The sequence below is a fragment of the Patagioenas fasciata genome, chromosome 8 (genome assembly GCF_037038585.1).
Source record: "Patagioenas fasciata isolate bPatFas1 chromosome 8, bPatFas1.hap1, whole genome shotgun sequence".
NCBI classification, from domain to species: Eukaryota; Metazoa; Chordata; class Aves; order Columbiformes; family Columbidae; genus Patagioenas; species Patagioenas fasciata.
In genome coordinates this window covers 5,106,511-5,120,588 of record NC_092527.1, presented here as the reverse complement: position 1 = coordinate 5,120,588, position 14,078 = coordinate 5,106,511, and positions in this window count along the sequence as shown.

The following is a 14,078-nucleotide window of genomic DNA, read 5'->3' as shown; positions in this document are numbered from 1 at the left end:
TCTTTCAGCATCTCTAAATAGAAATTACACAATATACTTCAGAAAAAGTAAAAACTTTTCCTAATATCATTCCATTAAGCCAGAACTACATGCGTACTGTTCCGAATTCAGCAGAACTGAATTAGGTGGGAGATAATTGTTCTGCCGCCATCAGCAAACACTACAGCCTGTAAGTAACCTCATCTACAGAATGTAAGCTAACCAGAGAAAAAACATTTGTGCAAAAATCACCTATGGAAAAATGGATGCACATGGTACCATCTTAATTGCAGCAGAGCAGTTATTGCATCCATTCTGTCACAGATACTTCAGCATTTACTTGGATCTAAGCCACAATTTCCTCTAGTGTTTTCAAGTTGCATTGCCAGTGCACTTCTCTCCAAGGACAAAATCTAGGGCCCATCTGTAACCAGCAGTTCTTCTGAAGGAGCAATGAAGAGCTGATGGAAATCAGAAAGGTGAAACACGGTTTGGAAGCTGTAAAAAGATGTTAGAGTTCAGGTTTAAGAGCGATGCAAGGCCTCAGCACTTGCTCCTCTGCCGTGTGCTCCTGCCCCACCAGCACACACACACATACACACAGCCAGGCCAGTCTTCTGCTGGCATCCACCTTCACTACCATGTTGTTCCTCTCGTAAAAACAGTTTTGCCATATGTATTTTTCCTATGCGTTCACAGCAATAAAGAATAGAAACCTCCCTGTGAGGTAGCCTTACTAGTGGTTCTTGCCTTGAGGAGAGTTTACTCAGTATTTGGCCAGTTGTAGCTGCCACTGCACTTGTGGGAGGTGGCTCAGCTGCTCTGACTTCAGTGGTTTTCCTCATGTCTTATGAGATACACAAATTTCAAACCCTTAAAATATCATCATGTTCACTTCCATAATACAGCAAAAGACCACTTAATAAACACACCCTCTCCAAGTGTACATTGTTGAATATAGGAGAACAAAAAGACCACACTATGACAGGTCAAAGTCTCCCCAGCCTGTCAGTATATCAGAGAGCAGCTGCACAACAATCGCAGGATCATCAACCAGTGCCTCCCTAAACACTCTTGGAGCCCCTCTGGGACTAGAGGGACTGGCAGGGACTTCCTGACCCAGACACAGCCTATCTCCTTTTAGTGATACTGAAAACCATTTCTTCCATTAGTTTATCCAGCCAGGGTTTTTACATTTGGAACCTTCTGATACCCACGACGCCTTGTGGGATACTCCAGAGTTCTACCAGCGACTCTGCGCAGAACTGCCTCCTCTCTGGTTTGACCCGGAGCCCTTGAGTTTCATCTGATTCCTGCTAGATTCCAACCAGGAAGATATATTCACCTCCCAGTTTCCTAGATCTCTTCAGGCGCTATTGCTTTCAGGTGAGAGAGTCCCATTTGTTCCTTTTATGGAGCCTGTTCAGTACATTTGATCATTCACACTGCTCCTTTATGAGCCTTTTCCAATTCTATTATCCCTTTATGAAGATGGGGCCAGAGCTACATGCAATATTCAAGATGCAGAAGCACCATCATGCAGTGTCATAATGATGTTTGCTGTTTTATTTTTCATTCATTTTTCGAAACCCTAGCAGGGCAAGCCTTTTCTTGAAGAATCTGGAGAATTCAGCTGATCTTTCTCACCCCCAAGTTTTTGAGTTATAAAGCTCATCTCAGAACAGAAGTGCAGGATTATTTCCCCTCACCCCATGCACCTCATTGCATTGATCTATATTTCACCTGTCATTTTCATCACCCAGCTGCTCAGCAATGCACTGTTTTCAATGCAGCTCTTCCCAGTCAGCCCCCACCTTTGCCTCCCTGCTCCTGTTTGGGTGACCTGGGGACACATTGCACAGCAAGTGTCCCACCACAGCCCACTGAGGTGCCGTATCTACTGGAGATCTGTTCATGAGGAGATTCACCATTTATTCCTACTCTGTTTTCCTTAAGGAGTCCTCCATTAAAAAACCTCACACATTCTAGCAGTATGAATGCTGAAAACTTAAGGGTTTTTATTACCATCACAGTGGAAAAGTGTGTTAAAGCACCACTGGGAGCAGCATCAGACCTTTAATATATGAAACTATTAAAAACAAAACAACAGGAAAAAAAAAAAAAAAAAAGAGAGAGGCCACCTTAAAGTGCTTAACAAAATACAAAGGGCTAAGAGTTTTATTTATGGGAAAACATGATATATTTTACACCAGAAAAGGAACCAAAAAGGAATCAGCCTGCTGAGAAAATTATAGAAGTATATTAATAGCTACTATTGTGACTCAAAACTGAAAGAACCAGGGCAAAAATGACAAAAGAAATTATCAGTAAAGCTTTGCTACTCAGTCACTGAAAGCAGAAACAGAGAGTCTTGCAAGGACACATAAAGCATACAGGAGTGTTAGCATTTATCAGACCAGGAGGAATATTTACTGCCTAAAATGACTATGTGAGGACAGATAAACACTTCAGTGTAGCAAACAATTAAATGGATCGTAGCATGAAGTGACCTTCAATAAGACAACCCGGATTCAACAAGCAGCAGCATCTGTGCTTTCATTGGGGAATCAAGACCAGCCAATGCAATAAAATCTATTCTTGAAAACTCAACACAAGAAAGGGCATATAAGCAAATTATTGTAGTTATCTTTGAAAGAAAGGCAATTCTGTGCACTTCAAAAAAACTGGAACAACGTACGATGATAGCAGTGGCGTGTCTCGATACTGGCAAAGCAGAAATTCACATTTCATGTGGTACTCCAAAGCTACATAGACCAAACACACCCTCCTTTCTCCACCTTCTTCTTTGGTCACTGTCATCCAGGACAGTGCATCAACCAGAAGGCCATCAAGCAATCTGGCTTCCAAGAAAAATTCCAATATGCTCTATAACATTGTGAGGCATAAGCTGATGTCTCCGTATGTGACTGAACACCTGGTCTTACCCAGCGATGTCCAACGACAGGAAATATTTCCCATTTCTGACATGCCTGCAAACATTACATCCTTTTAGCATTTCAATTTATAAGAATACTTGTTGTTTTTTGGTTTTTTTTTTTTTAAAAAAGAAGCTTTAAAAACTCCCCACAAACAAATTCCCTTCACCCCCCTGCTGATGAAAGGTTACCGAGGCACAATATGCACAAAGAACAAAACGCAGAACAAGATCCGGTGATCAAAGAAAGCAGAAAAAAGAGAGGAAAAGAAAGTCCATTAAAATGACTCTTCCTGTTGCTATATCTTCTGTGGAGCACTGTGCATTTGGCATTAGTGTTTCTGGAGCTTTGCTTTCACTTTCTAGGCAATAGCCTTAAGAACAAAACCCACATACTTAGTATTACATACTTGTATTTATCATGCTTAAACAGAAATTTGCTTTTTTGTTTCTCTTTCTTCCTACTATAACTCTCCCAAAGATCCACATCAGGTGATAACACAGAGCATTCTTGAATACTGCTAAGCAATTACACTAGGAAAGTGGCTGTTTTTATAGTTATTAAGCAAGTGGGAACACATTTAATTACAGAGATAGTAAACTTTGATTTCTCTGCAAAAGAGGTAATTCTGACCTGGATGCTATAGTATAATGACACATTAAATCTGCTTTATCATGTCATTCAGAGTGTAGACAATTCTAATTTCGATGAAATAATTGTGTTGGAATCCAAGGTGGGATTTATGATGTGATGTGACAGGATAGTTGATCACATTTTAGCACATATCAGTGTAAAACACGCTCAAAAAACCCCAAAGGAAATCTGCCTGAAGGGGGGAAGGCAGCTCTGGCCCCATCACATCCAGCTGTAAGGTCTGTGCATGAAGACAACCGAGTCCAGCACTGGATGCCTAACAAGTGAGATCCCAGGGCACAGGGGAGGTGACACCTGGGAACAACCCAGGACACGTCGCACACCTTTCACTCCACAACCTAAAGCAAACAATGACACCATACACATTTTCATTTTTCTGTTGGCCTCGTAATTGCTTCTGTGCTTTCCTGAAGATTTCTGGCCTCACTCTGCTGGTGATCATCTCTTTGTGGATGAGGGCAGCTACTGTAATTCCATAAAAAGGGCAAAACTAGTAACTATTTATGAATTCAAAACATTTGGCTTTCTCCCCTGCACACAGTCTCCCCATTTGTCTGTGGTTTAGCCAACACTGTATAAAAACATATAGAAAAACCTATTGTCACACAAGAACAACAGCAGTGTATTTGAACAACCAAATGTGTCATCTCTGGGGATTTAGGAGTTCCAGGTGTTACTGTGTCACTAATTTCCAAATAGAACATAATCAGCAAAGAGGGTTTGTTTTTCCATCAATAGAATAATAAAACCTTAACTTTTAGCAAGACTAAAAAGTAACTGTGTTGAATCCTAAAATAATTCTTGCTGTTTTTTTGTAACCATAGAGAAATTTAGGAATTATGAATGACTTGGTTTCTTGGTTTTGTTAAAAATAAGTTTCTCTTTTAATCAATTCTCCTGTCAGCTGAAGTCTTCTTACTAACTCCACTTTCCTGAAAGCCAGATACATGTTTTGGTACACATAGTGCTGGAATGCGAAGTCATTTGATAATGATGCATCTCCAAGATGTGCAAGCAGGGGGTGAACTGAAACTGACCAACTAAGCATTCCATCCCATTCACGTGACACTTCGTAGAAAAGTGGGAAGTCATGAGGATCTCGTCCTTTTTCCTTATGGCCAACATTAGGAGAGGACCTTGCGACCTCTCTATTCTTATTAGTAGCATTAGTAAAACACTTTTAGTTTTTCCAACTCTCTTCTCTCTGTCCTTCCTTCCCTCCTGATCGCCTGTCCTGAGTAGGAAGGGGGTCTGCCATGGTTTATTATCACCCCGCAATCTAAACCCTTGACACTTAGGAAAAAAGAAAAAACAACACAACAAACAGGCAAAACCCCTTGCTGCTGAAAAATTAAATGACAATCTCACTAAGTTTACAGGTAGCCTTTCTACCCCTACCTTAGTTTTTAAGAGTTGAAGCTGCTATGAAGCTGGTGTTTAGGTTGTCAGATTGCCAGTGGAAGCATGTTTTTCTGCAGGGAAGTTAATTATAGCTTCCTTAAAGCCATAATTCCTGACGGCCCATGCGTTATTGGCCATGTGTAATTTCATCAAGCTGGTGGCCCTAGTGCTGGGATGCTGTGGGCACAGGTTCACCTCTAATTGCTTTTCAGGGGATCTTGAGCACAGCCGCACAGCATTAATAGATGAGGTAGGTAAGACATGCAGCTGGGTTATTTGCAGACATAAAGTTGAGGGTGACTTTTTCTTTCAGCAATCTGGACAGGATCATGCATGGTAAAAGGCTATCCTGCATATGAAAAGACAGTGTTCTATTGAAACCACAGGCTTCGTCTCAGTCAGGTGGTGTTCTCAGCAATAAGACCAGATCTCCAGGCCATGGGCCAGTCAAAGGGGCAATGGGGATGTGTGGCCATCACAGTGACATAGCCTGGGAACGAGGCAGGGAAAGCAGCTGTTCCCATCCAGGATCACTCCACAGGAGACACACAACCCCCAGCCTCCTGGGTTTGTAACAAACACAACGCTATTCGGTACTCTCTCACGAGATGCATTTCACAAACAGCAGGGACTCGAGAGAAATAATCATAAACCAAAACCCTGGAGAGAGCTATATTTTTCTGCAAAGGGCTGAAAAGAAGCGAGAAGTTATCTATGTTCTCAAGAAGACGATATACATTTGATACATCTGTGTATGTCATCAGCTCCTTGCTAATATGATCCATAATCAATTTGACAATTATATTCTGATTTTCAGAAAGAATTTGAGTTGTGCCTCACATTGTAACAGTTTTGTAGAGATGGATGTAAATAATGCAGGGTGTATGTCCTGAAATGGAACATTTTACTTAGTGTTTTCCTGAAAGTAATTACTTTGCCCTCTGGCTCAACCTTCCTGAGATTGCACTGCTGTTGGTGGTGAGCACTGGGACAGAGGTGCCCATCTCACACTCTCCCTGCCAACGGAACAAAACCAAGGAGGGGAATGAGGGTGGGAGCCCATTTCTGCATTTCCCATGCTGAAGGATGGAGTAACTCTCCCAAGCTCACAGAGCAACTGGTGGAGTCAGCTCGAGCTTGCGACACGCAGCACATCGCAAGTCACTGGGCCAGATTCCGCCGCCCATAACTCACTCCTAAGATTCACCACGGCATTATTTCTTGGGATTTTTTCATTTATTTTTAAATACTGCAGTATTATACATTTTCAATCGCTTCAAGACCATCAGAAGAACATGAGTGGACATGATGGGAAGCAAATTGCCCAACCTAAACCTCTTGGGGTTTGCCAGGCGACTCTGCAGAATTTGCACGCTTTATCACAGAATTTCTTAACTCACTGGATTTCCCGTGTTGTGTAAAATGTAGTAATGCTGCAAAGTACTGAAGGGCCCTGTTTGTTTTGCTATTGTTATTTTAATTTTGCAGATGTCTAACTTCCACGCTGGTGGGGTTTGTATTTTCTTACATTTATTTGGAAGTCACACACATGCACACAAAGAAACAAAACCAAAACCAACCAAACAAACAAAACCCAAAACAAGAAAACCCAAACAACCACCAAAAAATCACCACACACCAAAAAAAAAAAAAACAAAAACACACCAAACCACAACCAAAAACCCCACACCAACAAAACCACAAACACACATCTTGAAAGCTCTACCAGTTGTTTCAGGGCTCTCCAAGGATGGAGACTCCTCAGTATCTCTGAGGCCTTTTTCCAGTGCTTTATCATCCTATCTGTAACACTGTGTCGAGATAAATTATTCCTACCCAGTAAATATCTCACAATAGGCGCAAAAGTTCTTTTCTTGCAAATTCTGGGAGGACTAAAGGTACAAAAATGACTGTCTCAACGTTTCTGCAAGTTTCACCCAGTCACAGAAAATGAACAATAGCATAAATAAGAATCTTCCATCATATTTTACTATTTTCATACGCCACCAAGAAGGTAACAGACTTGGTTCATTACACAAGGTAACGAGTAACTGAGTATACATCTTCTAGAAGCAACATTTTACTTCTAAATGATTGCCAGAATGAGTCAAAATGCATGTCCTAATACTGTACAGTTTAATCACAAACCAGAACACTATATTCAAGCACAAAAGCTGGTACATAGTTTTAATTATTACCAACACGATTCCAATCTCATGGCTGAATGATCTGTATGTGCGGTGCAAGATAATCATCATTCACAGTGCATATTTTAGACCATCACAGAAGACACCTCCCTAAAGAACGTTTTGCACCGTATAAAATCCTCCTGTTGACACAAACAGAATCTCTTCTCCTTTTTGAGTATTAACTCTAGAGGTTCATATTTGATTTCAGTGTTTGCTCTTGGAGATGCAGCTGCTGAAGCAGCAGACAGACTTCTGCATGTGGGGGTTTGGGCCTGTCTGGCAGACTGAAGAAGCTGCCGGTGTCCTTGGCCAGCAGGGCTTTGTTAGCCTGGGCTACAATTCAACGGACAGAGCCAAGGAGCAGGTCCCAGCAAACATGTAGTTGCCCTTTTGAGTCATGTAATTTATGTCACATGAATCAGAGGCCTTACAACAGCAATATCATGGCCAATAACACTATATACATGCTATTCCTATCACACCAGCACCACAGCCCCCCCTGGCCTACAGGCTGCCACGCTTTAACACCCATCTCCTTCCTATTTCAGTGTCCTCTCAGAAATACTGCTGTGCCCCCCTTCTGAGACCCTATTGATCCCCACATCTTTTCTGAACCCCACAGACCCTTCAGAACTCTTTCCATCCTCGCTCATGCAGCTGAGCACTCACCGTGCATATCACATACCCTTCACCTCCCGGCTCAGCTCCTTCTCTTCTGCACATTCCTGAATTGAATTGGAAACCTTGGGAGGCAGTGACAGTGCTGGCATGCTTGAATAGACCCTTATTAGAGCCTCAAGCCTAATAATAACAACTATTATTCTTAATATGTTAACACTACGATACTAATAATAATTCATTATATTACTGATTGCCATCTGCATTGGCCCTAACAAGAGGGAAATATCTCCCTGGTAGAAAATCCAGTCTATGGAATGCCAATGCTACCTTCTGTGGGCAGACTTGAGCACCCACAGCCATATTCTAATGCAACCAGAAGCTCCATCACATTACCGCAGCCTCAAACTAATACATTCTGTCTGTCAGAGAGAGGCAAAACCTGCTAACTTATCAGGAAATAGCATATTATAATGACCACTGCTGAAAAGTCCAACTTGTTAGAGCCAACAAAAAAATGCCAGTTTTGAATTTCTGTTTCCAAGGGATTCCTCCCACTCCGGAAGCAGGAGGCTCCCTGGCTCAGAACCATCACATACAGAGCTCCACCATCAGCAACTGCATCTAAAAGGGCATCAGAGTTTGCTGTTGGCTCACATTACTGACCTTCTCATAGCATCTCCTCCGATTACCTAAAAGAGGATGACTTTTCCAAGTGCCAACCCTGACAGCTCAAGCTGAGAGCTGAAGAGACAAATTTTTGATGATGGGTGCCCTGAAAAGGCAGGAAGGGCATTGATTTTGCTCCTGACAAACACTGTGCTGAAAATCACAGCCAAGACCCTATGGGTTAATGGCGTGATATTTGTTAAAAGCAAAAATTGTCTCAAAGGGGAACACTTCACAGCAGGAGCAGGAACATTTGGAAGATGAGAACCGCACATACAAATGGAGAGATGCACCTCCCGGAGTTACAGTAGATGGTCACTCGTTTCAGACCAGCCCATTTTCATCCTGTTGTTTCTCTATTCCCTATGTTACCCTATGTAACCCCCTCAGAAATGGGTGAATTCTCACTCTGTGCATGCAATGCTGCCTCTCCCCACGCCGCAGGGGGAGACACAGCAGGCATGCCCAGGTTTGGCTCTGCAGAAGAGAGGACACTGCTCAGCACCCTGGGAGACAGTGGAAAAGCTGCAGGAACACCAACGAGCCACAGCTGGCTCCAAGGCATGTCCCATTGCTCCAGCTGAACGGAAACAGACATACCCAGTTGTCCTAAGACATCAAACTACTTCAGCTGACCTAAACTTGCCATTGATTTTATTGCAGTTGATGTCAACGCTAATAGCGGAGGAAACAAAAAGAGCACAATTCAGCTCTCAGCTAACAAGTTGTATTGGAATGATAGTCCGAACAGGAACGATAACCTGAACAGAGGCGCTATGTATATCTCTCTAAGAAAAACACACAAAATACCTGGATCACTTCAGCACCAACCTGGCTTACAGCAGAATCCAAAACGTCCTAAGGTGTTCAACATCTAACTCGGGGAAAACAGAAAAGCCCTTTTATAAACAGCTAATGTGTGCCTAAAGGTACACGCATATCTCAATTACAATTCAAAATGTCACTTTCGTTGACAGAATTATTCATAAAAACGAAAATCTGATACTATCAACATATGTGAACTCTGGACCCATTTTACCAGCCACTGCTGTTGTAAAGTCTTTAATCTCAAAAACCACACGCAAGCTTGAGAATGCTTTCAGTATACAATATATCATTTTGAATACAACTAGTCATCAACTCTATGTTTTACATTTCTATAACCCCTGATGGGTCCCAAATCGCTTCAGGTTTTGAAGTCAACTGCAGTAGCAGAGCTGAGACCAGGACATGGACACAGTCACATACCATGAACCCCTGAAAATGTGACATCTCTAAAGCTCCCCAAAAGAGTCATTTCTGTGTAATTCTTTACCTTATTTTCCTCTGCAGGAGCAGAAGGGTCAGAATACTACTAAAAAAATAAATAAAAATAAATTAAAAAAAAAAAAATAAAAAAAAAATAAAAGGTTTCCTGGTATATTAACTCCTAAAGGTGGAAATGAGAAACTCTAAGTGTTGTTGGAAACCTTTTATTTTTTCTCCTGCTTTATTTTCAGTTTAGTTTTGCAAAATCCAAGACCCAAATCTGAACCAACACCTGAATATCACAAGAAAGCCCACTGAAGTTAGAGAAATTACAATTGTGTGAAACTGGTACAGTATGCGAGATAAAAACTGCTCCCCCAAGCACAGAGGGCTTAGAGGAAACACTCCAAGTGCAGTGTGCTTACCCGGAGGCATACAAAGTTTTCCACAGCATCACGCCTCAGAAAATGCATCCCACAAACGGAAATCCTTGCAGGTAGCTAGTGTGTCTTCTAGCATAGGTCTTGTAAAGGTAAATACAAAATTTCAGAATACCTGATAGAGGAAAGAACTGCTGCGAGTTCCACAGTGACTTTCTTCAAAGCTACTGAGCTTATTTGCTCTGCTGGCCTCCTGCTGCAGCAGAAAGCAAATGGGTAACACCTGCCCAAACCAGGGCCAGGTGAAACGCATTCCCAGTAGCAATGCTGCTTGGCTGGCCTGGAGCAGAGCTTCCTCGGACACCTCCTCCCTGAGACCACCACCAATGCCTCACACAATTGCACTTGCAATGCAATATCTACACAAGTAAAAATCAGAATGTGTCCCTCAGTCTAGCAGCTTTGCTACCTGCTCATGGTAGAGCCCTGCCCAACCCACGCATGGTTTAGAGAATGACGATCCTACACTTCCAGTTCAGGTGTGGCTCCAGACCAGCCAGGCTCACCCTGGCTCCATTTAAAGGCCTGGCTGCTCACCCCAGCTCAGTTTTCAGCTCCGGTTAGACCACAGCTCCAGCAGGACCACAATATTTGCCATTTCCCACTCTCTCCTCTCTCACTGGGAATGAAGTGGGCACAGAATCCTGAACCCAGGACAGCAAACCAGCACGGACCACAGAGGGGGAGAAAACACACCTGCACAAGTTCATGGAAAATTAAAGCCACCAAGTGATCTTGAATCACAAGAAACTATCTCAGTCTCGGCAAGCGTAAGAGACATTAGCTCCCGAACAGAGGTTGGAGTGAGGAGGGTGCTGGTCTCTTTTTCCAGGTGACAGGATGAGAGGGAAGTTGCCTCAAGTTGCACCAGGGGAGGCTGAGGTTGGATGTGGGGAACAATTTCTTCCCCAAAGGGCTGTGGGGCATTGGAACAGGCTGCCCAGGGCAGTGCTGGAGTCACCATCCCTGGAGGGGTTGAAAAAATGTGCGGATGAGGTTCTTAGGGACACGGACATGGTTTAGAGGTGGACTTGGCGGTGTGAGGTTAACGGTCGGACTCAAGGTCTTTTCCAACCAAAATGATTCTATGATTCCATGATTTCTGACTGACGGGCTCATACTAGGCTTACATTCTCCCACCTAGGGATCAAGACTGGTGTTTTCCACAGTGCCCTGTGTACCCTTAAATCACTACAAACCCTCCTGAAAAAGCCATGGAACCAAAATCAGATGGGAAAGGAACAAATATGGAGACAGTAAATGGAACGGATTTAGCTAATTGTATGTTTAAGGGCAGAAACAAAAAGGTGACAGCCCGGGCCTGGGTCTCAGCGGAGGGAGCGTGGCCTTGTGCCAGAGCACAAGAGACTGAACCACCGAGGGAAACAATAAAGGAAAATAAAACAGAAAGAAAGGAAAAAAGAGAAAAAAAGAAAGAAGAAAGAATAGAGGAGTATATTACTCCATTCGCATGATTTTAAGGCCATGGTTCCTTTACATGTAGCACTAGTGATACCTGAAGGGCAATAAAAGGCTTATTCTGAGGTTTCTTTTTCAAATGTGAAATACCCTAATAAATTATTTATCTAGGAGAATTATAAAGGATCCTAGAAGTGAGGTTTATTCAGAGACCTAAAATACACCCAATTCTGAGTTGGAACAGGGTTTTTAAAGATAATTTTAAGAAAATCTCTAACTACAGGAGCGATGTATTCTTTTCAGAATACTCATTCAGAAAAGTTATTTGATTCAGTGGGATTCTCCTTTCATGCTTTACCATCTTCTTTCTTAAACACTCCTATGTATTCACATGTTTTATTTAACATTTCAAACTTTCATATTTTTCATAACTTCTTCAAATGATGGATACAGAGCCTGACTACAGATATACTATTCATGCCATAGTTTTACATATTTACTGAGAATTGTAGGAGTCGTTCGTGTGCTTACATTTTATGTTCCCATACGTTAAGCCACAAACACTTCGGAAAATGGGATGCACCCTATTATTTTCATGACATTCATATTTTCAAAGAAAAAAACGTGAATCAAGTGTTATTTACCACAAACATTACAGAAACTGACAAGATCAAATAAAGCTGAAAAACAGGTTTACAAAAGTCTCCCAAAACCCCAAGACATTTTTCATAGAGAAGACCTGCCAGGAGACTTTTCTATGTTGCTTTCCACTTATTATCTCTGATATTTCCATACCTAAAGAGGATCTCACCATTAGCATTTTGTGAGCAGGCTGTGTAAAAAGAGACTGCACATGTCTGCCTCCCTGTTTGGCATTTAGGTGCTATAAAATCAGCAGGAATTAGTTAGTTTGTGAGGGTCTGGGAGCAGCCGTGTCACAAAGAAGTGTGACTGTTCCTCAAGAGACCCTTCACCACCGCCATATAAACAGGCACTTTGCTCTCACCAAGCCAGCACAGCACTACCTCCTTTCCAGAAAGAGCAGAAATAGTGAATTCACTTAACTCAGCCAGACTGTTCTGTAGCCCAAAGGAGAACGGAGTGGACCCTGCACAAGACCATCACTCCCCACTGCCCCTTGGGGCTTTTTCCAGTCAGATTTTGGAGGGAAAGAAGAAACATGCTGGGGCTGGTTGAAGTGGAGAGAGGAGGTAGCGACAGGTTCCTCCGTCTCAATACTCTGCATCCTCATGACTCAAGGAGAAAGTAACAAAAAACAAAAAAATCATTAGACAAGACATATTTCCTCTACAAAGACGTGTCCACAGTCCACTCTGTCCTTGGGAAATAATTTACTAAATTGCTGATGTGGAGCTCTTATGTGTCAGCAAAGAAAGATGAACAAATAATCATCCAAATACATTTGAAAGTCCAATTTCAAAAATTGTTTTCTTTACTCGATTTGTTGCTTCCTCCTATGTGAATGTCACTGCACATCACTGACGGCCTCGCCGTAACCTTAGCAACCTTCACATCACAGCCTGGGCTGGCAGCCATGGCAATCCCAAAATAAAGTCCTTTACAGTCAAGTGGAATGAGTACTGAGATATTTCCCAGTGCAGGCACATCTAAGGTCATTGTGCTAAAGGAATCAGGCTTCCATCTAGCTAGAGACAGTCAGATATTTCAAAGCTCATAAAGCCTGGAAAGGGTATTTTCCCTCCTTAAAGCTGGAAGTCGTTCCGCTTTGGAGCCCTCACTGGCCCTTGCAATGGCAAAGTCAAGCGTGTGGGTGTTCATGGGGCAATAAACCATGCACTAATCACACAGCTGACACTAATTAGAGAAACAGCGTGCCAGATGATTTTTTCTTTTGTCTAATTAATTAACAGAAATGACAAACCAATTCAGCTACGAGAAATAAAGAACAAAAGATCTCAGATAATTAAACATTAACTCAATGAAAATCTGTTACACCTTCCACAGTGAAAATTGGTTTATAAATTTCAGTGCCCAGCATTATTGCTTTTCATCAGTCCTGGAGTGCTAGAACTTGCAGGGCAAACCTATTAGAAGATACATCAAGACAAAAAAGCCTCATATGATAAAGTCATTAGCCACACTTCTTCCACAGAGGTATCGTTATACTAGAGCTCTGTAAATAATAGTAAGCGAGTTTTGCCTTCAGAGGGCTTTTTTTGTTAACAAATTGTTTGTGAGGTGACTGCGAGATTCTCCTATCTTAGACTATTTGAAATTCAGTAATTTCTTCAGCCTGAATCCAACACAGTTAGTGCACCAACACGTGGTTTCAGATATATGAAATTCATACTACATTGGTTAGTAACTTAAGTGACACATTTTCTTTTCTGGATGAAATTACTGATCCCACCTATGCGGGGCAACCAAAAGGCACAACTTAATAGAGTACTTTGAAAATCCATTAGCTCTATGTATGATCACCTAGCAAGACAACAGCAAGCCACAGTTCATGCCATTTTCAGAACACATATCTTCTACATCAC